The following is a 27,967-nucleotide window of genomic DNA, read 5'->3' on the forward strand; positions in this document are numbered from 1 at the left end:
CAATTTAAAAAGCAGTAAATCCTACCTTATCTTTAAAGTCTGCCCGGAAAAGGCAGTGGGCCGGCCTGTGCGTGAGGCCATTCGGGATAGGGGAGAGAAGACGTGCACCGGAGAAGTCACAGCTGCTTCGCCGGGGCGTCTTGGGGGGGTGGAGTGGGGGGGGGCTCTGAGTGACCGGAGGAATCACAGCTCGTGGGTCTGGAAGTCTCATCACTCCCCCCCCCCGCCCCCCCAAAACTCTCCTTCTCCCCCCCCAAAACTCTCCTCTTCCCCACTCCCAAAACACTCCTCCTCCCCCTCCCAAAACTCTCCTCCCCCCCAAAAACTCTCCTCTTTCCCTCTCCCAAAACACTCCTCCTCCCCCTCCCAAAACTCTCCTCCCCCCCAAAACTCTCCTCCTCCCCCCCCAAAACTCTCCTCCTCCTCCCCCAAAACTCTCCTCCTCCCCCCCAAAACTCTCCTCCTCCCTCCCAAAACTTTCCTCCTCCCCCCCAAAACTCTCCTCCTCCCCCCTCTAAAACTCTCCTCCTCCCCCCCCAAAACTCTCCTCCTCCCCCCCAAACTCAGTGGGTCGGACGGCCGGTGCGGGAGTCCACTCGGCCGGGGATAGAGTGCGGCGAGATCGGACGTCCCTTCGGCCTGGGATAGGGGCTGCGAGCATCAGGTCCTACTCACAGCCCACAGGACACGCTGGGAGGGCAGGAGCATGGGTGCAGCTCTCACTGAGCATGCGAGCAGGTGCCGGCAGTGCTTTCTGCGCTGGCCTGTTGCTCCGCACCCCCCTTCAGTCTGCACGCCACGCCACAACTCCGGGGATTCTGAAGAGCGGCCAGGATGGGGCCTGCTTTTTTCTGGCGGCCTTTCCAGCGCGCAAAGTCACCGCGCTTCAGGTCAGTGCACTGAAAAAAGGGGTTGGACAATGTTGGGCCCGTAGAATGGTTGGAAGCAGCCAAGATTAATGTTACTTTTATCTGGAATCCTTGTGGGCTGGGAGTTGTAGGAGATCTCCCCTGAGCCCTGCAAGGGGGCACGAAGCAAGTGACGCACTGGAAGTCATGAGGGAAGAAAGGCACAGCAACTTTGATTGAAGGGCCTCATTTAAATTTTAAAACTCTGTCTCCCACCTGAAGCTGGTGGGAATGACATCAGGGCTGTCAGGCGAGAGTGGGCAAGTGTTGAGGGAGAGGGTTGCAGAGCCGATGCCGATCGAAGCTAGGGAGGACAAAAGAGCACCTTGCAGGCCTCAGGCGAGATCTCCTATGACTCCCAGCCCTCAAAGAGTCCACATAAAAGTAACATTTTTAATCTAATCTAGACCTCTCTTGGCTACTCTACGGCTTCCAGCCACATGCGGGCCTCCCAAATCCGTGAGTTAAAATGTGGTTGTGGTATTGATGATGTCATTGGGCTGCGACTTTTAGATTTAAATTAGGCTCCTAAACTGCTTGCAGTGGGAACACAGCCAACTTCAAAGTTGGTGAAGATAAAATGTCATTGGGCTGGAACAATAAGTGAACTTGAACGATTTTAACCCCTGGCATGCATAGTTCCTGCCACGCTGTGGGGTGGGGGTAGGGGTGATGGGGTCGGTGGCGGTAAACAGACTCCATAGTCACTGTATAATATAGACAACTTCTGGCAACAAATATTCACACAATGAGGTCCCACAAACAGAGTAGTGAGGAGGAACAAGTCCAGGTTGCCATAATAGAGCAGGAAAATGTTGATCAGAGGGCCACCTTAAGACAATCCTCAGATTGCTAGCTCCAGTATTAATGCTACCCTTGGCTCAGTGGTAGCACTTGCCTCTGAGTCAGAAGATTGTGGTTTCAAGCACCACTCCAGAGATTTAGGAGACAATTAAATCTAACCCAGTGGCAAACTGATCGAATCGGGCATTTGTTTTACACCCCACCTGATTTTGCAACCCATTGGCCCTGATATTAATGTGAATGCAGATTCTGAGCAGGGATGAGGGCGGCGGGGTCTAGAATTGCGGGCCAAAATCTGAAAGTCAATTGCATTCTCCTATTTCAGCAATAAGATATTAGTTCCGGGTTTCACATCTTCAAATTGCAGCGGGTAGGATGTGCACCCGCATGATGCGATCTCAACTCTATTTAAAGGGACATTGTAGAAATTGAAATTGGAGGAGCCAGGAGCTGTTTTTGGTGAATGCACAGAGACAAAGATCATCACCCAGATTCAATGATGCATCCCTGGAATTACCGCTGGTTGCAGTCAGGGGCAGGAGGACATACTTCTCCCCAGTAAGAGGAAGAAATCTGCGACTTTCACCAAGAAGGCGTGGTTGGAGATGGTTGAGGAGATGAGCATTGTCCCCCAGTCTTGAATAAAGTGCAGGAAGTGATTTAATGACCCAACCAGTTCAGGAAATGTGAGGACGTTTGCTTATTCACCTACATCCTCCTTTCACTCTGTCTTGCCAAGTGTATTCCATCACTTCACTCCTCACACCCACACTCAAATTTCAGCAGCATCAATCCTTCACTTTTTATGCACCATCACTTCCCTATTTATCCATCCTCCATTGCCACTCACCCCAATTCTTATGCAATGTGATGTAACTGTCTCACAGTCACCCTCACTGAAAGCACTGCATCCATCGAGTGAATACCTCACCTTCACTCACTCACAGGTCTGCTTTTTCACCCCTTGTAGAAGAGAGCATAACAACGCAAGGGAGAGGGAGAGGTGTGGAGGTGGGCTGCCACAAATAGTCCAGCTCACTGATGCAGAGGAGGACATCCTGGAGATAAGTGGCATATCTGTGTCCCTGTCAATGGAGATGGAGAGATAGGGAATCTGCGGATAGCTGGTGACAGAATTGCAAATATCTTTGACACAGACATGCTGAATTCATTTCATCAATGACTGATCTATGAAAAGACTGAGTATGGTGATTGTCAAGATTGTGACTTTGCCACAACTAATTTTTATTCCTTTCTTACGTCTTCCAGGGCCTTCACGTGTACAGCAAGTGTCGCTGGATATCCATGAAGACTATACCTCAGAGGACCTCATTCCTTCTGAAGGTGCACTGTCACAGGACGTGCAGCCATGTACCAGTGCAAATACTCGCACTTCAAAGGATCCAGTTCGACAGTTAGTTAGGTTTTCACCTGGTGATTCACAACTCACAAGTGAGCATGAGCAGACACAGGTGGCAGGGACAGCTGTGGAGAGTCCACTTCAGTCACAATCCTCTCCAAGCTCTGCTCAGATGGACACAGATGCTGAACCCCGGGGGCTATTGTTGAGAAGGATAATGCTGGAGGTGCATCAGCATCATAAGCAGGTACTGACAGATTTGCCAGGCACACTCTCCACAATAGTGGAGAGGATGGAGGAGTCCAACTTGATCACTCGTGTATGGGTGGTGCAGGGAATTCTGAGAATGTTTGCCACGGAGAGAGTGGCCGCCTTCATGGAGCTCTAAGCACTGGTCTCAAATGAATCCATGCAGGCCATTTGCACGGCCATGCAGACTTTGGATGGGAATGTATCTGCCACCTTAAATAGGAAGATGGATCCTTGCAGCGTGTCACTGATCTTCAGCAAGCTGCTCACCAGCAGAGTGGTGAAAGTGATGTGGCACTGGGCCAGGAGACGGATGATGGCAAAAAAGGCATGGAAGTGGAACTCCACTTAAAGTGCTCCCACTTTTCACTTGTTCCCCAACCGCCTGCCCCCATCAGCCAGTACCCAACATGCTGCCTCATCTCCCAATGGCTGAGTCTATCCCTGCGCAGGGCAGGTGCAGCAGTCTTTGGAGCGGCCCTCAGCGGCTCCGAAAACCGGAAGGAAAAGGCCAAAGGCATCTCATCAGTCAGGGCAAGGATCAAAGCAGCCTGCCTCTACCGCTGCTGAAACCACACAGGGTACAACACGTAGAAAGTTATTGAAATTCATCAAGGGTGTGCACATGGGTATTTGGCAATATGTTATGTATTTAAGTTTCCTTTTCTTAGAACGACACGTAACATTTACTACTTAGCACCATCCTGAGTGTCAACTTTCACTTGTTTCATGATTAATGTCAATACATCATGGGCAGATGTGCAATTTGTTGAAGGTGTGGTTGAAAGACTGATTAGTGCAAAGGAAGGGGGACTGGGGTGGGGGCGGGGGGCGGGGGGTGGGGAGTTGGTTATGGTGGTATGAGGGGCCGGAGGATTTTATTTTGGATGTTTTCTTGTGTGCGTCACCACTAACTGAACCTTCAAGTTATTACAGCATCCCTGGTAATGAGCGCCTCATCTTCATATTCGCCATTGTCCTCTTCTTCAATATTCTCCTCATCTGAAGATGATTGATAAGCACCTTCGTCCTCCTTCACCTACAATCCTATCTACTGAGTAATGTTGTGCAGGACGCAACACACCACTATCATGCTAGACACCCTGGCTGGTGAGTACTGCAGGACGCCTCCAGACCTATCTAAGCACCTAAAGCGCATCTTCAACATTCCAATGGCTTGCTCTATGTCACACCTGGTGGTCATGTGGCTCGCGTTGTAGCACTCCTGTGCCTCATTGACGAGTTTCCTCACAAGCTTGAAGGGACTATCCCTTGTCTGCTATGAGCCAGCCCTTAAATCTGCTTCTTGGAATGAAAAGTTCTGGAATGTTGGACTGCAGTATGAAAGCACCATGACAGCTCCCAGGGAATCTGATGCACACCTTCATGAATCTCTTCTTGTGGTCGCACACCAACTGCGCATTAATAAAATAATGGGGGATGCAGCGGCCGACAAGAGTCGGGCTCATCTTCTGACCAGCTGCGGGCCAAAGACTTACATGCTCATGAAGGACTTACTGGCACCCGAAAAGCCGTCGGACAAAATCTTTGAAGAGCTGAGAAAGTTGATTGGGGAGCACCTCAAGCCAGCGAGCAGCATACACATGGTTCGACACAGATTCTACACCCACCGACGTCGTGAAGGACAGAGCATACCGGACTTTGTAGCGGACCTCAGGCGCTTGGCCAACCTCTATAAGTTCATAGACGCCTGCAGGGGGGGAAATGCTAAGGGACTTCTTTATCAAGGGTATCGATCATGCGGGAATTTTTCGCAAGTAAATTGAGACCAAGGACTTGACCTTGGAAGCAGCGGCGTTGTTGGCTCAGACTTTCATGGTGGGGGAGGAAGAGACGAAAATGATTTATGCGCGCAATTCTGCCTCCAATGTGGCGATGGATCAGGGAGTCAAAATTCTCAATGCTACTCAGAGCCCCGCGGGCAGGTAGGGGCAGTCCGACATTCATCAGGCAGTAATAGACCTCAACAGAGACAATGGCAGGTTGAACGGACGTTCACGCCATCACAGTGGACAATGTGGCCCGGGATGGGGCCATTGACACCTACCAATAGGGTACTTAAGAGCAATCAGAGGGACAGTCAGCGTGGAATTCCTGACCACAGCCCTTTTGTCCCCAACAATGGAAACTTTAACTCGTGCTGGAGGTGTGGGGGAAAACACTCAGCCAGATCTTGCAGATTCCAACAGTTTATCTGCAACCTCAGTGGCCATTTAGCTCGTATGTGCAGAAAGCCTGCAACCAGACTGATATATAAGGCAGATGGACCAGAAGAGGGTTCTGTGAGGCAGGATGACTTTTGGGGCAAATCGATGGACGCCGAGGTTCAGCGGGTCCATATGGCGAATATTCACAGTTCATACACCAAAACGCCACCAAGGATGATGAGGGTTTATTGAATGGTATCCCAGTACGCATGGAGGCCAGCCAGTCACTCATGGGCGTTCAAAAATTCGAGAAGTTATGGCCACTCAAAGCCAGTAGACCCAAATTAGAACGTATCGAGACACAATTAAGGACTTACACCAAAAAAATCTTTCCAGTGCTAGGCAGTGCAATGTTGGTTGTCACGCACGATGGCTTAGTGAACCGGCTGCTGCTCTGGATTGTCCCGGACAATGGTCTCGCACTGTTGGGGAGGAGCTGGTTAGCCAAGATGAACTGGAAATGAGGGAATGTTCACGCAATGTCCTCGGTGGAGCGGAGTTCGTGCTCACAAGTCTTACAACAATTCGAGTCACTTTTCAAACCGGGCGTCGGGACTTTCAAAGGCACTAAATTAGTGATACACATCACCCCGGACACCAGGCCAGTGCACTACAAAGCCAGAGCAGTGCCGTATGTGATGCGGGAAAAAATCGAGAGCGAATTGGACCGGCTGTTGCGAGAGGGTATCATCTCATCTGTTGAATTCAGCAACTAGGCGAGCCCCATCGTCCCCATTCTTAAAGCGGATGGCTCTGTCAGGATCTGTGATGACTACAAGGCCACCATCAATCGGGTGTCCTTACAAGACCAATACCCGCTCCCAAGAGCGGAGGACCTCTTCGCCACACTGGCAGGCGGCAAGCTGTTCATCAAGTTGGACCTCACTTCAGCCGATATGACCCAGGAACTGGCCGACGAATCTAAACTGCTGACCACCATCACCACGCACAAGGGACTGTTTGCGTATAACAGGTGCCCATTTGGCATTCGATCAGCGGCATTGATTTTTCAACGCAACATGGAAAGCTTGCTTAAATCCATTCCTGGAACGATCGTATTCCAGGACGACATCCTCATCACGGGTCGAGACACCGAGGAACATCTTCACAACCTGGAGGAGGTGCTACGCTGAGTGGACCGGGTAGGCCTGCGACTCAAGAAGTCGAAATGCATGTTCTTAGCTCCTGAGGTTGTGTTTCTGGGCAGGAGGGTTGCTGCAGATGGGATTTGGCCCACCGAATCCAAAACAGAGGCGATTCGACGAGCACCCAGGCCCTGCAACACATCGGAGTTGCGTTCATTCCTGGGATTGTTGAACTATTTCGGAACTTTCTGCCAAACTTGAGCACGTTGTTGGAGCCACTACATGTGCTCCTGTGTAAGGGTTGCGATTGGTTTTGGGGGGACTGTCAGGAACAGGCTTTTGATCGGGCGCAAAACCTACTGTGCTCAAACAAGCTGTTGACCCTGTACGACCCTTGCAAAAGTTTAGTTCTGACATGTGATGCATCGTCCTATGGGGTTGGGTGCGTGTTGCAGCAGGGTAATGCTGAGGGTCAGCTACAACCTGTGGCTTATGCCTCCAGGTCACTCTCTCAAGCAGAATGGGGCTATGGGATGGTTGGGAAGGAAGCGCTTGCATGTGTCTATGGTGCAAAGAAAATACATCAGTACCTCTTTGGTAGGAAGTTTGAATTAGAGACGGGCCATAAGCCGTTCACATCTCTGTTGTCAGACAGCAAGGCTGTCAATGCCAATGCATCAGCTTGCATATAGCGATGGGCTCTCACGCTAGCGGCCTATGACTACTCCATCCGGCACCGGCCCGGCACTGAAAATTGCGCTGACGTGCTCAGCAGGCTCCCACTGGCCACCACTGAGGGGGCAGCTGAGCAAAGCGCTGAGATAGTCATGGCTGTCAATGCCTTCGACAGTGCAGGCTCCCCTATCACAGCCCGGCAGATCAAAATCTGGACAAGCAGGGATGCCCTCCTATTCCTGATTAAGAAATGTGTCCTGACTAGGGATTGGGTGCCCGCACACAGAGCATGCCCTGAGGAGGTCAGACCATTCCACAGACGGATGGATGAGCTCTCCATCCAAGCCGACTGCCTACTATGGGGCAGCCGGGTAGTCATGCCCCAGAAGGGCAGGAAGGCGTTCATCGGGGAACTCCACAGCGAGCACCCAGGCATTGTGATGATGAAGGCCATTGCCCGGTCACACGTTTGGTGGCCCGGAATTGACTCAGACCTGGAACACTGTGTTTGCTGGTGCACGACATGTGCCCAGCTGGGCAATGCCCCCAGGGAGGCCCCGCTCAGCCCGTGGCCCTGGCCCACCAAGCCATGGTCATGCATTCACGTTGACTACATGGACCCGTTCATGGGGAAGATGTTCCTTATCGTTGTAGATGCGTACTCGAAATGGATCGAGTGCATCATCCTGAATTCATGCACGTCATCCACCACCGTGGAAAGCCTACGTGCGATCTTCGCAACCCATGGCTTGCCAGACATCCTGGTTAGTGATAATGGCCCGTGTTTCACGAGCTATGAATTCCGGGAGTTTATGTTGAGCAATGGCATCAACCACGTCAGGACTGCACCAGTCAAGCCGGCCTCCAATGGCCAGGCGGAACGCGCAGTCCAAATCGTTAAGCAAGGGATGTTCAGGATTCAAGGATCCTCCCTACAATGCCACCTATCGCGCCTCCTGTTGGCCTATAGGTCCCGCCCGCACTCGCTCACGGGGGTCCTGCCCGCAGAGCTACTCATGAAACGGACTCTCAAAACTCGGTTGTCTCTCATCCACCCAGTCCTGACCGACATAGTTGAGGGCAAGTGTAAGGCACAAAACGAGTACCATGACAGTAATTCGAGGGGGAGATGTATAGAAATAAATGATCCTGTATTCATCCTCAATTATGCCATGGGGCCCAAATGGCTCGAGGGTACCGTAATTGACAAAGAAGAGAATAGGATCATCGTGGTAAAACTCAACAATGGCCAGATATGCCATAAGCATCTGAACCAAGTAAAAAAAAGGTTCAGCAATGACACGGAGGAACCTGAAGAAGACCATGAGATAGAGCTCACACTTCCGCCAGTGAACATGCAACAAAAGCAATCAGAGGAATGCACAGTTCCTGAGGTCAGCCCGGACAGGCCGGAATCACCACAGGTGACAGACACTCACGTTGACAGGCCGCAAGTTCCGGATTTCATGCATGCACATGCATAAATCCCGAATTTGCGGTGGATTTCTGGATACTCTGAAAGTACGCCATCATACACACCACAATATCACGGCCATTATACCTTGCGGCTGATGAAAACTATTGGCTGCTGTGCTGGTGCTTGGATTGCCATGTGTGTTCAATCGATGGCACCCTGAACTTGCGGGAAGCCAGCCAGAGAGGCGAATGCGAGTGCCCGCTCATTCTGGCTATTGTCATCACAGGAGGCGTTAGCATAACCCTCATATTATCTGATCATTTATCTCATTGCTATTTGGGGACCTTGCTGTGCACAAATCATAATAGTGAATATAGTTTAAAAGAACTTTATTGGCTGTGATACACAAAACGACCTTCCTCAGGATGTGAAAGATCCTATAAAAATGCAAGTTTGTTCATTTTTTCTTTCTTAATCAAGGCCTGCATTCAATCCAATCTTACATTCTGAGCATCCTAAATTCATGGTGATTTGTACTTTGCGAGGTTTATTGACTGCTGTGAAAGAGCCACTAATCATGTCTATGCAACGATGATTGTTAACTTTCTAGATCCTCAGTTCACCTTCAGGCAGTGTATTCCCATTACAACTCGCCGCGCAAAAAAATTCTCCTCACTTTCCCGCTGGTTCTTTTGCCAAATATCTTAAATCTATCTTAAATCAACCCTCCTGCCAGTGGAAACATTGGGGGTGAAATTCATTATCGCCCCGTTTGGGGGGCGATAACATCCAGGAGACGCAAAACTAAGCGGCAGGCATGGAAGTCTCGCTGCGCTCGATAAATTCGAGTTATCACCCCAGGAAGGAGGTGGAGCGCTAAGCACTCCACTTCCTTCCTGGGGCGGTAACAGAGCCGACATCTTAGCAGCGTTAAGCACTTGGCCACCAGCGCTGCCGCATCCGAGGAACTCTTCCCTCCATTAAAGGGAAGGGCCCCGCTGCTGACTCTGCAAAAGAAAAAGGCACCTACCTGGACCACCAGGGAGCAGGGGTGCCACACAATCAGCCCAGCACTCAAGCAGATCGTGGCCATGACCCCGCAAAGAAACCGCATGAGGAGCGGCAATGAAATGGTAACTCGATCACCTCCCCTTTGATTTTTGCTTTGGTAGCAGCCCGACGCCCGATACGCATCCCCTAAATCCGTCGCTGTTATCGCCCGCGCTGCATCAGGGGGCGAATGCCAATTTCAGGGCTGGGGTGCAAATGGGGCGATGTGCACAGCGATGACGTCGCGATCTCTGCAACACTGTACTGCTGCCACTAAACTACCGCTGAATATGGCAGGAGTTGTTGCCCGCATCGCGCCCGGGTGGTAAGCCATTTGTGCCCCGTTAGCAAATCTTCAACGAGTTACATCGGGGTCAAGTTTCGGGCTGCGCCTAAAACCGCGCAGCCCCGCGAGCCACACCTGATTCCCGTGCTCAAAACCGCGTCTAAAACTTACCTCAGCCTTCTCCCGCTCCTGGAATGTTCCAGGCCCTTGGCGCAGCGAGGCGCAAGCTATGGGGGGCGGAGCCAGGTCCCGGCGCTGAAAACAGTGCCGGGATCTCTACACATGCGCACTAGAGTATGCGCGCATGTGCAGTAGCTTCAGGCGCCCGAGGCTGTGTGGGAGGGGCCCGAAGCACGCCGCGCATAGCCCTGGCCGAATGGGCTCACTGGGGCGGCGAAGATCGGACTCGGGCCTCCCTCCTTTTCAGCTCCTGCTCCTGCTCCTGCTCCGGCTCCCACCTCCAATCCCCTGTTCAGATCCGCTGCCTGCCGCTCCGCCCCAGCCCCCCCATTCAGCTCCCGCTCCGCTGCCTGCCACTCCCCCCTCCCATCCTGTTCAGCTCCTACTCCGCTCCAGCTCTCTCCTGCCACCTCCCCCCCCCATTCAGCTCACGGTCCGGTCTGGTCCAGTCCGGTCCGGTCCGCTCCCCCCCCCCCCACTCCCCCACGTCCTCAGTGGGGTCGGCCCGCCCGGCATCTTGCTGGGGGCGGGCCCCACCCGAAGTCTTTGGCCCGGCTTCCTCTCATTGACCGGGCCCATTCAACCTCTCTCCTTCCCCTCTCCCTCCTCTCTTCTCCCCCCCTCCCTCCCTCCCTCTCCTCTTCCCCCTCCCTCCCTCTCTCTCCTCCCCCTCTCCTCCCTTCCCTCCCTCTCCTCTCCTCCTCCCTCTCTCCTCTCCTCCCCCCTCCTCTCTTCTCCCCCTCCCTCCCTCCCTCTCCTCTCCCCCCTCCCTTCCTCTCCTCTCCCCCTCCCTCCCCCCTCCCTCCCTCTCCTCTCCCCCTCCCTCTCCTCTCCTCCCTCCCTCTCCTCTCCTCTCCCCCCTCCCTCCCTCTCCATCCCCTCCCTCCCTCTCATCTCGCCCCTTCTCTCCCTCTCCTCTTGCCCCTCCCTCCTCTCCTCTCCCCCTCTCCTCCCTCCCCCTTCCTCCCCCCACCCCTCACTATCAGAAACACAAAGAGACAGGCAGAGAGAGAGAGAGAGACACTGACAGACAGACAGAGAGACAGTGACAGAGACAGAGAGAGAGACACTGGGGGGGAGGGGGGGCAGTCCCAGCATGCTGTTGGAGGGCTCCCGGTGTTGCAGTTGGTGAATAGAAACTACATTTTTTTATTTATTGATTTTTTTAATTATTTTTGTATTTTTAATTTTTTTATTTTTTTTGATTGATTTATTGGTTGATTTATTTATCATTTATTATTGATGATGGCTCTTTATTTGTAAAAGTGATGTGTTTCATGTTTGTAAACTTCCCTTCCATCCCCCACTCCCCCATCTCTCTCCCTTACGCCTGATTTATAAGTGTAGGCAAGGTTTTTCTGAGCATACAAATATCTACACTTACTCCATTCTAAGTTAGTTTGGAGTAAGTTTTCACTGCCTAAACTTGCAAACAGGCGTAAGTGGCCGGACATGCCCCCTTTTGAAAAAAAAAGTGTTCTAAAATGAAACTGTTCTAACTCATCCGAACTGGACCAAACTAAATGCTGAGAATTGCAATTTCTAAGGTACTCCATTCTAAACTAGTTGCTCCAAAAAATTAGGAGCAACTCAGGCCGAAATATGACTCCTACAAATAGTAACTAGTTGAAGATAAAAGACTGCATTGTCATTTTTCTTTGTTGGCTGGCTCTAGGATCAATCTCTGACCGGCATTAAGATTTTAGATATTTTAGTCTTTGATATAACATACATGCTCTCTGAATATTAGTCACTCTGTGCCAGAGGGATCACCACAGTACTACGCTGGCGATTTGGTTAGTGTCACTGTCTCCAGATTGACAATAGCTTCTGTCTAAAATTGTTGTAAGCCAGTACGTCAAACAAAGTAAGGCTGTTAAAATGCCTGCTGAGGAAAACTTGGAAAACTATCAGGACAATGATAACTTTAGCCACTGACAGTTCCTTCTGGGCAATGAGAGTGGTTGGGTTCTTGCAAGTTCTCTGTGAATGGCAAATTGCACAGTAGGTATACATGTGTGCACACATCTCTGCAGCTGAATTTCAGTGAGAAAAAAAGGAGTTTTGAATCAGATTTGGGAGGAAATCATTTTTTAATCATCTGCCACATGATTAAAAAAAAAACAAGAAGTTATGGTGGAAATCATTAAAAACTGCTTTTAATTATCCTTAACTGTGACACACATCTTCAGTGATGTTGTGCTCACTCCACAGCATTTGGTTAACCAACATTCACTAAATTACTGTTTAGTATTGTTCAAATACCGCGAGAATGAGTTTAACACTGACACCAATGCTAAGTGCTACAGTGGAATCTAAAACTTTCACATTCTCTTCCTTTGGATACAATTTCCAGATCCAATCTCATTGCCAATAGCTGTCAATAAATTACTGACAGCCCTAACAGAGATAAGTTGCCATTATGTTTTTATTGCATCACCATATTTCCTGATTTGCAACTTAGAGCTGTAATGGTTCATCGTTATTATTTTGAAATGAAATAATAACTTATGTCTAAGCAGCTGATGTATACTGACAATATAATAGATGGACTGCTGCAAATTGTACTGACTGCCAAGTTAGGGCTGTGATTGTTTCAAGATATTAGATGGTCTTCAAACAGATGCTGGAAATGACCATGGATGGGAATGTCTCCCATTTTTTAAATTAACAACTTGAATGGTATAATAAAACATGTATCGACATGTTTAAGGACATCTATTATCTGTAGAACAATATTTTATTGTTATAGACCTCAATAGTTTATTCAAGGTGAGGTCATTATACAACAGATACCATTCTCAGACCAGTATCTGTAGAAAATGACACCGTTTGCTCACAGAATCATACCTTACAGCCAACGTAGCAGATTCCTCCATCACCATCACTGGGTATGTCCTATCCCACCGGCAGTGGGGGAGGGCTTCAGTTATATGTAGTTGGAGGACAGTGGCAATGGGAGTCTTTAACATTGACTCTAGACTCTACCAATTTTCATATATTCAAGTCAAACATGAGCAAGGAAACTTCCTACTGATTACTATCTACTGCTTTCCCTACGCTGATGAATCAACATTGCTCCATGTTGAACACCACTTAGAGGAAGCATTGAGGGTAGCAAGAGCACAGAATATACTCTGCGTGAGAGACTTCAATACCCATCACCAAGAGTGGCTCAATAATACCTCCACTGATGGAGCTGGCCGAGCCCTGAGGGCGTAGCCATCAGACTGGGCTAGTAGCAGGTGGTAGGAGAATGAATGTGAGAAATTACATCGGTTACCTGGGTTTTAGGCCCAGAAACAGGTCATTCAGCCCAACCACTCCATGCTGTTTATCCTCCGCTCGAGCATCCTCCCATCTTTCCTCATCTAAATCTATCAGCATAACCCTCTATTCCCTTCTCCCTCATATGCTTGTCTAGTCTCCCTTTAAATGCATCTATACTATTCGCTTCAACCAGTGATAGCGAGTTCCACATTCTCACCACTCTTTGAGTAAAGATATTTTTTCTGAATTCCCCTTTGAATTTCTATAATCTACTAGAACTTATCCTCATCAATCTATTGCCAATTATCCATGACAGCATTGGTAGAAGTGGCTACCACATGTTCCGGCCCAACTTTCCACTTTTTAGGTAAAATGGACGATAGCCTGACTATTTGGCCGAGTGATGGGCGATAGCCCAGCGATCATCAGGGGAAAGTCCAGCCCATAGAAATCTACAGTGCAGTAGGAGGCCATTTCGGCCCATCGTGTCCGCACCGGCCGACAAAGAGCTACACAGCCCCCGGTCAGCAGCCCTGAAAGTTACATATAAACCTATGAACAATGAACAATGGTGGAAAGATAAAGAGCATCCGGCCCAACCAGTCCACCCCACACAACTGCGATACCCCATGTATCGCAAGATTTTACATTCCACCCCAACTGGAGCCATGCGATCCCCTGGGAGAGGAAAAAAAAACATAAAAACCCAGCCCAATAGGGGAATAAAACCTGGGAAAATTCCTCTCCGACCTATGGAGGCGATCGAAACTAGTCCAGGAGGTCACTCTGGCCATATTCGATTCCCTGAAGTACTTACCATCATATCTGCGCCAGCCAGTCTAATCCCACTTACCAGCTCCAGGGGTTACAGCATTTCAAGTGCCCACCCAAGCAATGTTGTGAGGGTTTTTACCTCTACTACCCTTCCAGGCAGTGAGTTCCAGACCCGGAAGGGTGGTAGAGTCAGAAACCCTCACCACATTTAAAAGGTGCTTGGATGGGCATTTGAAGGAAGTATGTCAAAGCCTTGGACAGGGTGCAGAGGAGATTTAGTAGCATGGAACCAGGGACAATGCTCTTCTCTTCTGTGGAGAGACTAGAGAAGCCAGGATTGTTCTCCTTGGAGCAGAGAAGGTTAAGATAAATGTTCAACATTAAGAAGGGTTATGATATAGTAAATAAGGAGTGGGCTAGAAATTCAATACATCTCCTCATTCTTTTTATCAAAATGTATCACTTTGCACTTTTCTGCTTTAAATTTCGTCTGCCACGTGTCCACTCATTCCACCAGATTGACTACATGCTCTTGAAGTCTATCACCATCCTCCTCACTGTTAACTGAAAATTTTGAAATTGTGCCCTGTACACCAAGTCCAAGTCATTAATATATATCAAGAAAAGCAGTGGTCCTAGTACTGACCCCTGGGGAACGCCACTGTATACCTTTCTCCACAACTTCTACTCTCTGTTTCTTGTCACTTAGCCAATTTCGTATCCATGCTGCCACTGTCCCTATTAACAATAGATCCACCAGGAAGGAAGAATTCTTTAAACTAAAACAAAATAGCTGGAGCAACTTTCATATTATTGATCTTTTACTTCCCATTCTACCATAGTTATTCTTTTTAAAAGCTCACATTGAAGTCAAATTTGCTCAAACCTTCCAAGAGGTTGTTAACGCCTATAAGAAAAGTCAACGAGCTACATTTATTGTATGTATTTTATTTTATTTTATTTCATTGCCATTGCACTCTGTGCCAGGAGCACACTTTCATAAAGTTTCCCTCATATTCCAATGCTAATGTATTAGTGACCTCATGCATTGCTATTCCAAATTTTGAACTGTAGCCATCTATGACTTGGGACCTTTAGTTTCAGGTGAGCTACTGCATACATTAGCTGAAATTTCAAGACCTTGAAATTCTATTGGTTGCAATCCTGGCAGTTACGCTGGAATTATGCCAGAGGGTGCCCTTCATAAGAACAAAAGAAATAGGAACAGGAGTGAGCTAAATGACCCTTTGAGTCTGCTCCACTATTTAATTTAATGGCTGAACCTATATCAACCTGTGGCGTTGTTAGTAAAGGATGAAATCCCAGCAATAATGAGAAAGGATATTGGCTCAGAAAATCAAGATGTAGTATCAGTCTGGGTAGAGCTAAGGAGCATCAAGGGGCAGAAAACATTGGTGCGAGTTGTCTATAGGCCTCAAACAGTAGTGGTAATGTAGGAGATGGAATCAAACAGGAAATTAGAGATGCATGTAACAAGAGTACTACAGTAATCATAGGTGACTTTAATCTACATATAGACTGGCCAAACCAAATTAGTAATAATATTGTGGAAGATGAATTCCTGGAGTGTGTACGAGATGGTTTTTTAAGACCAGTATGTTGAGGAGCCTACTAGGGAACAGGCTATCCTAGATTAGGTATTGTGCTATGAGAAGGGGTCAATTAACAGTCTTGTTGTGTGGGGTCCTTTAGGGAAGAGTGACCATTACATGATTGAATTCTTTATTAAGATGGAAAGTGAAGTAGTCCAATCTGAAACTAGGGCCCTAAATCTAAACAAAGGAAACTACGAAGGTATGAGGAATTAATTGGCTATGATAGATTGGGAAGATTCATTAAAAGGCATGACGGTGGATAGGCAATGGCTAACATTTAAGGAACGAATGCATGAATTGCAACAGTTATACATTCCTTTCTGGTGTAAAAACACAAAAGGAATAGTGGCTCAACCATGGCTAACAAAAGCAATTAAGGATAGTATTAGATCCAAAGAGGAATCATGCAAAGTTGACAGAAAAAGTAGCAAGCCTGAGGATTGGAAGCAGTTTAGAATTCAGCAAAAAAGGACCAAGAGATTGATTAAGAGGGGAAAAATAGAGTATGAGAGTAAACTTGCAAGGAACATAAAAACCGACCGCGAAAGTTTCGACTTAAAAAGTGCGTAAAAAGAAAAAGATTAGTGAAGACAAATGTAGGTCCTTTGCAATCAGTAATGGGAGAATGTATAATGGGGAACAAGGAAGTGGCAGAACATGAAAGGTAAATCGTGTTTGACAAACCTACTGGAGTTTTTTGAGGATGTAACTGATACAATAGATAAGGGAGAACCAGTGGATGTAGTGTATTTGGATTTTCAGAAGGCATTTGATAAAGTCCCACATAAGAGATTAGTGTGCAAAATTAAAGCACATAGGATTGGGGGTAATATACTGGCATGGATTGGTTAACTGACAGGAAACAGAGAGTAGGAATAAATGGATCTTTTTCGGGGTGGTGGGCAGTGACGAGTGGGGTACCACAGGGATCAGTGCTTGAGCCCTAGCTATTCACAATATATATAAATGATTTGGATGGAAGAACCAAAGTAATATTTCCAAGTTTGATGATGACACAAAACTAGGTGGGATTGTGAGTTGTGAGGAGAATGTAAAGATACTGCAAGGCAATTTAGATAGGTTGAATGAGTGGGAAAACATATGGCAGATGCAGTATAATGTGGATAAATGTGAAGTTATCCACTTTGGTAGGAAACAAATAAAAACAAAGTATTATTTAAATGGTGATGGCTTAGGAAATTTCGATATACAAAGGGACCTGGGTGTCCTTGTACACCAGTCATTGAAAGCAAACATGCAGGTGCAGCAAGCAGTTCGGAAGGCAAATGGTATGTTGGCCTTCATTGCAGGAGGATTTGAGTACAACAGTAAGGATGTCTTACTACAATTATACAGGGTCTTGGTGAGACCACACCTGGAGTATTGTGTGCAGTTTTGGTCTCCTTACCTAAGAAAGGATACACTTGCCATAGAGGGAGTGCAGCGAAGGTTCACCAGACTGATTCCTGGGATGGTAGGACTGTCGTATGATTGGGCCAACTAGGCCTGTATTCACTCAAGTTTAGAAGAATGAGAGGGGATCTCATTGAAACATATAAAATTCTGACGGGGTTGGACAGACTGGATGCGGGGAGGATGTTTCCTCTGGCTGGGGAGTCTAGAACAAGGGGTCAGGATATGGGGTAGTAAATTTAGGACCGAGATGAGTAGAAATTTTTTCACTCAGAGGGTGGTGAACCTGAGGAATTCTCTACCACAGAAGGCTGTGGAGGCCAAGTCACTGAATATATTTAAGAAAGAGATAGATAGATTTCTAGACACAAAAAGCATCAAGGGGTGTGGGGAAAAAGCAGGAATATGGTGTTGAGATAGAAGATCATATTGAATGGTGGTGCAGACTTGAAGGGCCGAATGACCTACTACTGCTCCTATTTTCTATATTTCCATGTTTCAACCCAACTTTCCCGCATTATCTCCATTTCTCTTGTTTCCCTTAGATCTCAAAAATCTATTGATCTCAGTCTTGAATATACTCAACAATTCAGCATCTACAGCCCCCTGGGAAGAGAATTCCAAAGATTCACAACCCTGAAGACATTTCTCCTCATCTCAGTCCGAAATGGCCAACTCCTTATCCTGAGACTATGACACCTAGTTCTAAACTCTCCAGCCAGGGAAAACAGCCTCTCAGTGTCTATCCTGTTAAGCCGTCTAAGAATTTTATACGTTTCACTGAGATCACCTCTCATTCACTCCAGAGATATCAGCCTATTCTACTCAATCTCTCCTCATAGGACAACCCTCTCATCCCAGGAATCAATCTAGTGAACTTTCATTGCAGCCCCTCTAAGACATGTATATCCTTCCTCAGGTAAGGAGACCAAAACTTTACACAGTACGGCAGGTGTGGTCTCAGTAAAGCCCTGTATAATTGTAGCAAGACATCCTTTCTCTTATACTCCAACTACCTTGCAATAGAGGCTAACATATCATTTGCCTTCCTAAATCCACATGTGCCTGGATACGTGCAGCTCCAACAACACTCTAGAAGCTCAACACCATCCAAGACAAGCAGCCCGCCTGATTGGCACCCCATCCACCACCTTAAACATTCACTCCCTCCATCACTGGTGCACTTTGGATGCAGTGTGTACCACCTACAAGATGCACAGCAGCAACTCACCAAGGCTTCATCGACCGTGTTATGCTCATAATAAAGTAATGTAACTGAGTACTGTAGGCATGAGTAAGTGTGACCCTAGCTCCTTTATTCAAACTCCAGAGTGTCGGTACAGCGTGAGAGACTTGCTTATATACAGTGCTCCCAAGGGATGCTGGGATTCCTTGGGAGTCCAACACATATGCCCTCTGGTGGCGGTATGATATAGGTCACCTAGGGTTGCATACATAACATCACTCCCTCCCAAAGTCAATAGTACTCTTATTTACAGGGTGAGACGATCTGGGACTTTTCGCTCCTTTGTCGATCGTCTCGGTACAAATGCAGGTGTGGGTGAGTTGGTTGGTTCTTCACTGGGCTGTTGGGCAGCTGGCCTTGCTGGGCTGCTGAGGATGGTGAGTTCAGCTTCATGGTTGACCGTGATGTCGGTTTCCACTTGTGTGTGTATTGGAGGGTCGAAGTTGGTGGTGTCCTCTTCGGGTTGCTCGTGGCTTTTTGTGAATCGCAATTTGGTTTGGTCCAAATGCTTTCTGCATGTTAGTCCAATAGCAAGTTTGACCTGAAACATCCTACTCCCTTCTTTGGTTATGATGGTGCCAGCAAGCCATTTGGGACCATGTCCATAGTTGAGTAAAAATACAGGGTCATTGATTTCAATATCGCATGACAAGTTTGCACGATCATGGTACATGCTTTGTTGATGCCGCCTGCCTTCGACGTGATCAGGGTGAACAAGAGGGAGCTTTGTTTCTAGCGCCCTTTTCATGAGCAGCTCGGCTGGGGGAACCCCGGTGAGCGAGTGGGGTCTGGTGCGGTAGCTGAGCAGGGCTCAGCGGATCTGCAAGGAGCCTTCCGACACACATTTCAAGCTTCGCTTGATGGTTTGGACTGCCCGTTCTGCCTGGCCATTGGATGCGAGCTTGAACGGGGCAGATGTGACATGCTTGATCCCATTGTGGGTCATGAATTCCTTGAATTCAGCGCTGGTGAAGCACGGCCCATTGCCGCTGACCAGGACATCAGGCAGGCCATGCGTGGCGAACATGGCTCGTAGGCTTTCGATGGTGGCAGTAGACGTGTTTACAGACATTATTACACACTCAACCCATTTTGAATAAGCATCCACAACAGCCAAAAACATTTTGCCTAGAAACGGGCCCGCAAAGCTAGCGTGCATCCTAGACCACCGCTTGGAGGGCCATGACCACAAACTTAAGGGTGCCTCTCTGGGTGCATTGCTCAGTTGAGAGCAAGTGTTGCATTGGTGCACACATAGGATCTGGCTCTAGCCTTCATCATTACTATGCCCGGGTGGGTACTGTGTAGGTCGCGTATGAACGTTTCCCTGCCTTTCTTAGGCAAAACCATGCGATTGCCCCACAAAAGACAGTCCGCCTGTATGGACATTTTGTCTTTGCACCGCTGGAACGGCTTGATCTCTTCATGCATCTCCGCTGGAACGCTAGACCAGCTCCCATGGAGGATAGAGTTTTTTGCAAGGGACAGTAAAGGATCCTGGCTGGTCCAGGTTCTGATCTGGCGGGCCGTAACGGGTGACTTTTTGTTTTCAACTGCATCCATCACCAAGAGCAAGTCTGCAGACTGCCATTTCCACCCCGGTGGTGGGCAATGGTCGCTGACTGAGAGCATCAGTACAGTTCTCTGTGCCTAGTCTGTGGCGAATTACATAGTTTTATGCAGACAGCATGAGTGCCCATCTTTGGATGCGGGCAAAGGCATTGGTATTAATCCCTTTGCTCTCTGAGAATAGCGATATGAGCGGCTTATGGTCAGTTTCTAACTCAAACTTGAGACCAAACAGATACTGGTGCATTTTTTTCACCCCGTAAACACATGCCAGAGCTTCTTTTTCAATCATACCGTAGGCCCTTTCGGCCTTGGACAAACTCCTGGATGCATAGGTAACCAGTTGCAATGTTCCCGATTCGTTTGCTTGTTGTAACACACACCTGACCCCATACGAAGAATCATCGCAAACTAGCACTAAACGTTTAAATGGGTTGTACAGAACAAGCAGTTTATTGGAATATAACAGAGTTCTGGCTTTCTCAAAAGCAGCCTCTTGTGATTTCCCCCTTACCCAGTCATCTCCCTTGCGTAACAGCACATGTAAGCGTTCTAGCAAGGTGCTTATCCCGGGTAGGAAATGACCAAAATAGTTGAGGAATCCCAGGAATGACCGCAGCTCTGTCACATTCTGTGGTCTCGGCGCGTTCTTGATAGCCTCCGTCTTGGCGTCGGTGGGTCTGATGCCGTGTGCCGCGATTCTTCTCCCTAAGAACTCGACCTCTGGCGCCAGGAAAACACACTTCGAGCGTTTCAACCTGAGTCCCACGCGATCTAGCCGACTTAGACCCTCTTCCAGGTTCTTCAAGTATTCAATGGTGTCCGCATCTGTGACCAGTATGTCGTCCTGAAAAACCACGGTGCACGGAACCGACTTTAGCGGACTCTCCATGTTCCTTTGAAAAATTGCTGCAGCCGATCGAATCCCAAACAGGCATCTATTGTAGATGAACAGGCCTTTGTGCGTGTTGATGCAGGTGAAGCCTTTCCAAGATTCCGCCAGCTCCTGCGTCATGTAGGCTGAGGTCAGGTCCAACTTAGTGAACATCTTTCCTCCAGCCAGGGTCGCAAATAGGTCGTCTGCTTTGGGTAGCAGAAATTGGTCCTGTAGCGAAAAACGGTTAGTCGTTACTTTATAGACCCCACAAATTCTGACCGTGCCATCGCCTTTGAGAACCGGAACAATCGGATTGGCCCACTTGTTGAACTCCACCGGTGCAAAGATGCCTTCTTGCTGCAGACTGTCCAGTTCAATTTCCATTTTTTCTCGCAGCATATATGGCACCGCCCGTGCCTTATGGCGGATGGGTCGTGTACCGGAAACCAAGTGGATCTGCACCTTCGCCCCCGAGAAACTTCTGATGTCTGGCTCAAACAACGATGGGAACTTGCTCAGAACCTGGGCACATGAGGTGGCGTCGATGGACGAAAGTGCTCAGATGTCGTCCCAGTTCCGGCGAATTCTTCCCATCCAGCTTCTGCCGAACAGTGTGGGGCCATCTCCTGGTACAATCCATAGTGGGAGTTCGTGCACTGCTCCATCATAGGAGACTTTTACTGCTGCGCTGCCAATAACAGGGATCAGCTCTTTAGTGTAAGTTCTTAGCTTGGTATGAATAGGGCTAAGCTTGGGCATGTGTGTCTTGTTGCACCACAGCCTGTCGAAGGCCTTTTTGCTCATGATAGACTGACTCGCAACCGTGTCCAGTTCCATGGATACTGGAATTCCATCCAGTTCGACTTTTAGCATGATCGGTGTACCCTGTATACTTCTGCCTCCTAGGTTCTACTCTCTAGTTCAGCCTTATCCACCATGAATCGATCCTACTCTGCAACGTGGTGGTTTGCAGGGTTTGCAGCTCGTCTGCACATTCGCTGGAGGTGTTCCATTGTTCCACAGCCTTTGCACACATAGTGTTTGAAGCGGCATTGAGGGGCTCGATGATCACCTCCGCAATGCCAACAAGGTGTTAACTGCCTCACATTAACGTTTGATGATGGACTCTGGGTCATCTCAGGTCATGCAACTGCAGGCGTGTATGTTCTGCCATATGCATTCCTGCCTGAAAACGACGTTACTTTGTGTACAGCACTTGCCAAAACCTCTTTATGCTGCAAAATTTGTTTGGTGTTATCGCTGGTGGACATAAATGCCTGGGCTATCATTATGGCTTTGCTCAGGTTCAGTGTTTCAACAGTCAATAGTTTGCGAAGGATAACCTCATGGCCAATGCCAAGCACAAAGAAGTCTCTTAGCATTTGCTCAAGGAATCCATCGAATTCGCAATGCCCTGCAAGGCGCCTTAGTTCAGCGACGTAGCTCGCCACTTCCTGGCCTTCAGAACATTGACACATGTAAAATCGATACCTTGCCATCATACGCTCTCCTTCGGATTTAGGTGCTCCCGGACCAGTGTACACAGTTCTTCATACGATTTGGTTGTTGGTTTCACCGGAGCTAGAAGATTCTTCATGAGGCCATAGGTTGTTGCCCCACAGACGGTGAGGAGGATCGCCCTTCATTTGGCCGCGTTCTCGTCCCCTTCCAGCTCGTTGGCCATGAAGTATTGGTCGAGTCGTTCCATGAAGGCTTCCCAATCGTCACCTTCTGAGAATTTCTCCAGGATACCAACAGTTCTCTGCATTTTCGCGTGATTGTTCATTATCTCATCGCCAGTTTGTTATGCTCATAATAAAGTAATATAACTGAGTACTGTAGACATGAGTAAGTGTGACCTTAGCTCTTTTATTCAAACTCCATAGTGTCGGTAGAGCTTGGGAGGTCTGCTTATATACAGTGCTCCCAAGGGATGCTAGGATCCCTTGGGACTCCAACAGGTATGCCCCTTGGTGGCAGTATGATACAGGTTACCTAGGGTTGCATACATAACAGACAGCATCTCCCAAACCTGCGAACTCTACCACCTAGAAGGACAAGGGCAGCAGACACATGAGAACTGTTAGTGTTAGTGTTTGTCAGAAGAATCACTCAACACTCAGAGTCGGTTCCAACGCCAGTGCAGCCTTTATTTACGCCAGTGGGGAGGAAATCACAAGACTGAGTCCAGGCTTCTCTCCGCTGAACAAAGGGTTTCATGGATCTTTATATGTTTTACAACAGTTTACTACAGTTACATACAACAGTTTACTACAGTTACATTAGACCAATAGCGTTAGTCTCTAAACGTAAAGTGGCTCATGTGTTGCCAAGAGATGTATTGCTAAGGGGTATGTTGCTAGGGATGACTCATGTGTCCTGTAACATGGCCTGGGCCTCTCTTATCTTACTGTCCTTGGATGCTGGCATTGGGTAGCCTCCTTATCTCCATCCTGCTACAGAGCCGTATTGTTACTAGAAGATTTGGTCCTGAGGCCTAGCTGATTAGAGACACCTGCAGAGCTTGCTTGCTGGTCCTGTGTGTGGGAAACAACAAGTATCAGTCTCCAGGAATGCGGTCTATTTCAGCTAATATAAATCCCTTGAGGCTTCACTGATAGCCATTTTATGGTACAAGTTACATATTTAATTCTAACCTTATTCTACAGGTGCCGTTGCCCTAGGGTGCCTAATACCTACAACAAGAACACCATCACCTCCAAGTTTCCCTCCAAGTCACACTCCATCCTGACTTGGAAATATATCACCGTACCTTCATCGTTGCTGGGTCAAAATCCTGGGACTCTCTCCCGAACAGCACTGTGGGATTACTTTCACCACATGGACCCGAGTGGTTCAAGAAGGCGGCTCACTACCACCTTCTCAAGGGCAATTAAGGATGGGCAATAAATGTGGGTCTTGCGAACGATGCCCACATTCCAGAAACTAATTTTATTTTTAATGTTTTAATTGCTTGCTGTACTTACGTGTTAACTTTCTATGATTCGTGCACAGCTGCGGCTCAGTTGGTAGCACTCTCAACTCTGACTCAGAAGGTTGTGGGTTCAAGTCCCACTTGAGGACAAAAATTTAGGCTGACACTCCAGTGTAGTACTGAAGGAGTGCTACACTGTTGGAGCTGCCGTCATTCGGATAAGAGGTAAAAGATCCCATGGCACTATTTCAAAGAAGAGCAGGGGAGTTATCCCTGGTGTCCTGGCCAATATTTATTCCTCAATCAACATCACTAAAACAGATTATGTGGTCATTATCACATTGCTGTGTGTGGGAGCATGCTGTGTGCAAAATGGCTACCATGTTTCCTACATTTCAACAGTGACTCGACTTCAAAAGTACTTCATTGGCTATAAAGCGCTTTGGGCTGTCCAGAGGTCATGAAAGGCACTATATAAATATAAGTCTTTCTTTACAGGAACCCCAAATCCCTCTGAATAATAATCTCTCACCATTTAAAAAATATTCTGCTTTCCCTTCCTCCCAAAATGGATAATTTTACACTTCCAAACATTATATTCCCTCTGCTACCTTCTTGCAAAATCACTTAAACGGTCTATATCTCTTTGCAGGCTCTTTGCATCCTCTTCACAGTTTACTTTCCCACCTTGCTCTGTCTCATCAGAAATCTTGGATATATTACACTCAGTCACCTCATCTGACAGTCATCCTAGTGTTGGACAGAATCTAAATCAGGAATTTAGAGGAGCATGTAACAAGGGTAATGCAATAATCCTGGGGGACTTAAATGTTCATAGAGATTGGTCAAACCAAATTGTAAGAAGTGCTTGGAGGCTTTACTCCTCACAAGGCAGTCAAGAGACTCACAGAAATGGTGGAGATCTACCAGGTCCCACCTTTTTTTTTGTGGGGTGGGGGGGTTACTAGTCTCTCACCAGAGTTACAGTGCGTGACCAGTGGAACCCCTGAGGAATTTTGTGGCCCATGTTTTCTACACACTTCATGGGGATTACATTCAGTTCTCCAATAGTACTGGACTTGACAAAAGAGGACCAGTAACAATATAAAATGAATTCTTCATTCCACTCCCACTCAGACCTCTCTGATCTTGGCCTCTGACACTGTTCCAATGAAATTCTACACAAGCTCGAGAAACAGCTTTCAACTTTCAATTAAGCACTTTACAGCCGTCTGGCCTCAACACTGAGTTCAGCACCATTAGATTATAACCACCGTTCCCATTTTCTCGGACAGCAGGTGCTGATAAAGATTTTGCTGTAACCATTTACACCTTCACTGAAACCATCTTTTGTTTCTTTACTTGTCTCATTACCACACCCTTTTGCCTTGCACCATCATCCATTTTGTAATTTAATCACTCCTGCCCCCCACCCTATCACAGACCTTTCCCTGTGTTCTTTGCTCCTCCCGTTTTACCCTGGCTCTACACTTGCTTAAAAAGGTAATCAACCTGAAACATTAAATCTGTTTCTCACTATTAAAGAGAAGGTGCGTGGCGCTATTTTATTTTTGTGGCCTACTTACGGCCTTTCGTTCTTCATTTCGTGGGATCCATGCCGCGATAGTGCAGCCCGCCACTCCGCTTCTGTGCCAGGCTGTGGCCACGGCACCCCGCATCCCCGGAGGCCGAGTGGAAGTCCTTCGGCTTACTGCAGAACTCACAGCAAGCCCCCCCCCCTTTAACAGAAGGGGAAGGTGTTCTGCGCACGTCAGCACTATGCACAGAGGTCACGTAGCACTCCAACATTTGCACGCTTACCACCCCAGCACCTCCCCTGGAGTGCCCGACATTGCGCTCCACTTCCTCTCTGGGGTGGTAACCCCAATTTCGCTTCCAAGGCATGACTTCTGCTCCGGGCGCACGAAGTCCCACCTCGCCTCAGTTACCACCCCCAAACGGGGCGATACCGAATTTCGATTCCTGAGTATTAGTTGCAAGGTTGTGATGGAGATGGACCATCTCCTATAGGAAGACTTCTGAACAGCATATAACATCTGTAAGCAATTGCCAAAGACTGGTAAAATCATCTTAGCCTTCACTTTACTTACTTTAGAATCCTTTCAGGCTGCCGCTGGGCACATCTGCAGTGTTAACTACTTTTGTTGTCTACAGATGCATCAAGAAGGCCACAGGTACATTTTTCAATAGGACCAATAGCTTTATCACTTTTGCCACAGACCAATAGTATCAGTAACAGAATTCTACAGATTTGCTCGCAATGCCCATCTCCTGCATTATGGAATTGAACATAAGATGGGCTCAATTTTCCCCAAGCCCATTTTCTGCCGTATTGCCAGAGTTATGCCCATTTTTCTAGGCCAGAAATGCGGCAGAAATATTTTGCCAAAGTTTCCCTGATGTATAATTCGAATTTGGTGCCGCGCAGTGTGTCCAGTCGCCTCGGGGGGTGGAGCCTGCTGTCTGCACCGACAAACGAAGACGCACCTTCTGCGCAAGCACGGGAAAAAAAAGTAACGTTTTTGACGTCGTTCCAATGGATGCGCATGCTCAGTACAGCTCGGATTTGGCAATCGGACATTTTTAAAGAGCCAGTTGTGTGTGTGAGAAGGAGTGCTGTGTGAGAGCATTGGAAAATCACAGCTGCAACAATACAAGATGCAACGCAGTGCAAGGACCAAGAATTTATTGCAGGAAGAAGTGGAGGCACTAGTTACTGTGATTGAGAACAGATGGCAGGAGCTGGACACCAGCAGAGGTTCCACTCAAAGAAATGAAGAAATGCTGAAACCAAGTCGCAGAAGATTACTGCACAGTGATGACCACCACGAGATCTGGAGGCCAGTGTAAAAAAAAAATGGCAGGACCTTGGTCAAGTAGTTAGTGTAAGTAATATTTTCATTTATTCAATGGAATTGCAATTGTAAATATGACCAGCTGTATATGTCCCACCCAGCAGAAAGATGCTCTCTTTAAAAAGTTGCATTTTCATCTTTGCAGAGGAAGGTGGCATATAATAAAAGGGAAAGAACTCGAACAGGAGCAGACCCGGCAAATCTGCACCCACTGACACCCTTGGAAGACAGGGTCACAGCTTTGATGGGTCCTGCCTGGAGAAAAGCAATCAGTACTGCACAAGCTGGGCCCACACTCGAGGGAGAGGGTAAGTCCTGCAAATTCACCATGGTCCTTCAAATCAACCTGCTGCCTGGCCTGCGATGTGTGAGCCTACTCATGCCACCCACCCTGCCCCTTCCTCCACTGCTAACCATTTGACTGTTCCGCTATCTTTTGCAGAACTTGAGGCCAACCCTGACAATGCAGAAGAAGGATGAGGATGAGCCTGAAGAGGAGAACATCTTACAATCCAACACTCCAGACAAACAACATGGGGGTGAGGGGGAGGGGCAGGGGATGGAGCTGGATGAAGCTCCCACAGTTGTACTGACTTTGGATGAGGTGCCGCTCATGGAGGTGACAGCCCCTTCCATGACTAGTGGTTTGAGTGTTGGTGGGACATTCCATGGTTTCACACCTTCCAAGGTTGGGGTCCCAGTGGTGTGGTGCAGCGAGGCACACCCAGGGCCCCACCGTCCCAGGCTGAGGGTCCCAGTGTTGGGGTGCAAGCCACACCCATGGGGAGAAGGGGAAGGAGGAGAGCTCGATCGTGCTCTCCTGAGGTGCAGGATCCAACAGATGTGGTTCAGATGACGCCATTGAGTGCGGAGAGCATTGACCTTACCCAATCACTCCTGGACGCCATCAGTGGGGTGAGTGATGAGGTAGCGGGACTGTCGGGAGAAGTTACAGCAATGACACGAGAAATGAGAATGATATCTGGGACCATCATTGAGTGAAGAGTGGCCATGAGGGAGGGAATGTCAAAGGTAGTGCAAACACTGACCATGAGGGAGGAAATGTTGCAAGTTGTTGAGACACTGTCAGGATGCATGAGGGACTGCATGTTGGAGTTAGCTGCTACAATAAGGGAACATGCAAAGAGC

Source organism: Pristiophorus japonicus, chromosome 5 (genome assembly GCF_044704955.1).
Source record: "Pristiophorus japonicus isolate sPriJap1 chromosome 5, sPriJap1.hap1, whole genome shotgun sequence".
NCBI classification, from domain to species: domain Eukaryota; kingdom Metazoa; phylum Chordata; class Chondrichthyes; family Pristiophoridae; genus Pristiophorus; species Pristiophorus japonicus.